Genomic DNA, 4,624 nt, shown 5'->3' with positions numbered 1-4,624 from the left:
GAACCTGGCAGAAAAGCTCCTCACGGTGCTCTCCTGTTCATAAGTTGATTTCACCACTGTTTTATATTAATGTATTCTAATTTATGTGTTTTCAAACACCAACAACCTGATTCCTGATTGATTGGGCTCTGTTTTCCCCTCTGATGCTGCCCACATGGGAAAACACGACATAAAAACAGCTGCTTGGAAAAATACAAAAGGCGAGGTGTTGCTGAAAGCAAAACATCACTTCAAGGACTTCTTGTTTTTCTCTACACCAAAAGATAATATTTTAATGACATTGGCTGATGTTTTGAATTTCTGTTGCAGAATAAATTTAGGGCCAATCAGACACCTCCCTGATGGTATTGCATGATGAATATGTTTATATTAGTATCCGCCTTTATTTGTCAGCATTGAAGATACCATTAATCCTGAACAAATCTCAAACACTATTCGTAGAAATGCAGCCACAAACTTGCAGTAAACCTCCACCATGCTTCACTGTTGCCTGCAGACACTCGTTATTGTACTACAGGATTTCAGCAAACAACTTGGCTCCTGCTACCACGAAATATTTATTTTTAACTCATCAGTCCAGACCACCTGTGCCCATTTTTTTGCTGCACCCCAGTTCCTCTGTTTTTATGCATGTCAGGTGTTTTTTTTCCAACAGAAATATGGCATTTTTGGTGCATTTCTTGCATGAAGATCATTTCTGGCCAGACTTCTCCAGACAGTAAATAGGTGTACCAGGATCCTACTTTCTGCCAGATCTTTGCTGATGGACATCTTCTGATGTCAAAATAAATGAAGTTTGATGTGTCTTTTATCTGCTACATAAAGTTTCCTGTGCCGACCACTGCGTTTATGGTCCTCATCATTGGCTGTTTGTGGGGTTTTTTAAATAGCTTGAACAGCACATCTTAAAATGCATTGAAATCGCTGCCTGGGAAAACGTTTGCTGATGCAGTAGATCCACCTTGTGTCTTGTTGCAGTGCTCAGTCTTGCCATGGTGTATCCCCTGTGACATATAACTGTCCTCCACAACCTCACCTTAGATGAGTTTGGCTGTGACCCACCCAAGAGTCCTACACAGCTGTTTCGGTTTACTGGGTTTCAACCTACATACAGAATGAAATTGATGATCATTAGCATCTGCTTAATATAATTGATTAATCATACACCGCAATCTGATCCTACAAAATCCCTGACTTTGTGCAAGTGTACAAAATGTGCAAAAGTAAGTATTGAAAAAAACGAAATGTATTCATACAAAATATTAATTTGCTAGGGATTTCTTTTATTCATGTACTTTCCATTTTGTTCATTGATTAAAATGCACTATGAACACTTTAACTTTCGAAAGCATTCTCATTTTTGTTCATTAGCATCTCTCTATATATAGCAGAATGACCATTAAGATCAACTTAAACTTTAGGAAAAGTTTGATTGATTTGAAATTCCACCTCAACATCATCTTAAATGATTCCCATTCTGATGAAACCGGTTTGAAATAATTCAGGGAGCTGATACTGCGTCACAGCACTGCTTCTGAAACTGAGCTAAAGGGAAAAACAATGAATTATGAATTTACTTCAAACGTTTTGCTCTCGTTTTTTTTTCCGACTTCCCCACCAATCCCACGTGTGCACGTTTAACGAGGAGCGAAAAGACTCTTATCTGAGCATCCCCTTTAAGCAGCGTTCATGACACGGTGGTTGAAACGTTCACGGTGCTTATCTCTATACCACATCTGTACCCAATTTTTGGATCACAAAGACAATTCATCATCATCATCATCATCTTCAATAAATGTTAAATTCCAAATCTCAAAATGCAGAAAAGTTCACATTCCACAACAGAAGTGTGGATTAGATTTATAATTCCTGTGAACAATTATAGTCAGTCCATATAAATTTTATACTAATAAACAATTATAAATCTATTTTATTATAAAACACACAAATCACCGATATGGAATTTTCTGGAAGGAGTATGAGGGCTTTGTAACAATATTTTGGCCCAGGAAAGGTTTCTAGACTGAGCAACTTTGAATTATTTGGTCTTATATATAAATAAATAAATAAATAAATAAAAAACACTACAGACAAAAGTATTGGGACACCTGATTTCTCCAGCCATGTGATTCTGCACCAAAATCTGTTACCACAAAGCTGAAATCGCACCATTATATAGAAGGCTTTTGGATGTGGTAGCATCATATTTTCGCTTTACTTGATTTCGGAATGCATGGCAAAGCCCCTGTGCACAAACCAAACTCTTTAAAAAATATGGTTTATACTGGTTAGAGTAAAAGATGTTGACTGGACTGCTATAGAGCTCTGACCTAAACCCTACTGAAACCCTTTGGGATGAACTGGAACGCTGACTGCACCTCAGCCCTCCTCACCTCACCATCAGTAAATGAATTTACTAACAACATAGTGGTTGAATGAGCAGAAATCCAATATTTAGTGGAACATCTTCCCAGAAGGTATATCCATATTATAACAGGTAATAGGGATTCAATGAATGAAAAATGTCTAAATCCTAAAAATCCTGGGTAAAGGTTTGTAGAGTCAAGCAGAAGAAGATTGTGAAAGAGTGAGGATGCCTTCTAGTGGCACATAAACTCCCACACACACAGCTTGATATGGCGACCGATCAATAACTGCAACCGCACGTGTGGGTGGTTTTTAAGGGTTTTTATTTAAAAAATAAAATAGAAAATAAAGTACATAAAAATATTAAGGTGAAACAGCAAAAAAAAAAAATTACTATATTACTTTAATTGACCTCTTTAAATGCTGGGCGTGCCACGTTTAGGGCTTTTTGGCCGTACAGAGAATCGTTTGCTCACATCTTTTACGGGAGTTCTGCGCTCGGGACTGTACTGGAAGTCTGTGTTGATTGGGATTCAAAGCCAACAACATACACACAGCCATGATTATTCCGAAAGTCTGTCTATTCATTTGCTCATCATCAATAATAATAATAATAATAATATTAATAACAATAATAACATTTTATTATGAGCTCAGATTTTTTGCCCACAAAAGTTGGTTTCTACCTAAAAGCAGATACTGCTGTCATAATATTTGCCTCCTATTACATTAATGACATCACTCTCAGAGCTGAAAGGTGTGTGGGACGTCTCTGTGACGTTATATTATGGCCTCTGTGTGCATTTAAAAAAAAAAAAAAAAAGTGTTCGGTACCGAATCAGGGGCGTTCTCTCACAAAGCGTAAAGGGGAGAGGGGAGAGGGAGAGAGAGAGAGAGAGAGACTCCAAGTGCTTCAAAAACACTGGGAAAGCTGCAGACTTTTTTTTTCCTTGATTTTTTCCTTTTTTTTTTTTTTTTGCATACACAAACTGTTTACATGTTGCTAAACTGAAGTGCCCCGTTTTTATTTATTTGTGTTTTTTTTTCTTTTTTCAAGATTCAGATTCGTTCTCGTTGTTCCTCTCTGGCTTTAAGATGGGGTTGTCAAACGAAGAAGGATTTAAACTCCATTTGCATAGTTACAATAACCTGTACGCCTGAAACCATCCGAGATAACAGCAATACAGTTTAGTGTGCTATATACAGACAGGAAATATTATACAGTACAGGAATAAAATAAAACAAAAACAAACAAAACCTGACAAGGCAATAAAATAGTACCTGGAAATACACATTAAGATTCCAGAAAGGAATCAGACTAAGTTCCCTTTCTTGTCGTTCTTCGATTTGGGTGCCGACGCGAGAGCTCAGGGAGTCCGAGTCGAGATGATTTGACCTGTCTCTCAGCTGCGTGTTCGGTTCAGCTTTGCGAGCTCCCCGTAAGTACTTACACCCAGAGCAAGCTAAAAGGGAAACACACCCACACACACACCCACACATGCACACCCACACCGACACACACACACGGCCTAACGAGGAGGTTGGAGTGCTGGGATTTAGGCTTCTTGGGCTGTCTTGCAGCGTAGCACTTATGTAAGCTGAGCTACGGCTAAGACAGACCCGTGTTTCAGCATACACACCCATTCACTCTTGCCAACACCCCCCCTCCCCACCAACACACACACACACACACACACACACACACACACACACACACACACACAAAACAAGAGTGCTGAGAAATTCCGGAGACAAACAAGGAAATGGTGCCACCTGCAGACAGACTGTTTAAAATCATCTTGCAACACGAGCGCACACGTGTATACACACACACACACACACACACACACACACACACACACACACACACGGCTCAATAAATGCAGCACCCGTCCCACTCAGTGGTCAGGGTCGGCCATGAGGCGATGACGAAACCATCGCTTCCTAAATTTCTCAAATAAAGCTTCAAGAGTTTTTACCTTTTACGGAAATTAAAAACTCTATAAAAAATAAAAGCGATTAAAATAAAAAAAAGAAAAAGAAAAATCCCAAAACAAATCTCGATGCATAATTAAATAATCGTCCTCAAAAAAGTGAACCAAAAGTGAAAACGAAGAAAAATAAAACAAAACAAAAAATGTTATTGCACAAATAACCAACTCCAGCCATCTGCTTAAACACCTGTGATTGCTTGTACACACACACACACACACACACACACACACACACACACACACACACACACACACACACACAG

General features: G+C 38.7%; 1 protein-coding gene across 1 annotated transcript in view; it reads right to left on the bottom strand.

The window, feature by feature from the left end:
- Nucleotides 1-3,540: 3,540 nt before the first annotated feature.
- The window catches only part of tent4a (terminal nucleotidyltransferase 4A), a 15,022-nt gene continuing 13,938 nt past the window's right edge, over nt 3,541-4,624 (bottom strand). The window contains 1 exon segment of the mRNA XM_046843712.1: nt 3,541-4,624. This exon segment is cut by the window's right edge and continues 561 nt beyond it. The gene's annotated coding sequence lies outside the window, so the exon portion shown is untranslated.

The sequence above is a fragment of the Silurus meridionalis genome, chromosome 29, assembly GCF_014805685.1.
Source record: "Silurus meridionalis isolate SWU-2019-XX chromosome 29, ASM1480568v1, whole genome shotgun sequence".
Lineage (NCBI taxonomy): Eukaryota > Metazoa > Chordata > Actinopteri > Siluriformes > Siluridae > Silurus > Silurus meridionalis.
Note: the sequence above shows the minus strand (reverse complement) of the source record. Positions and strands in the feature narration are given on the sequence as shown.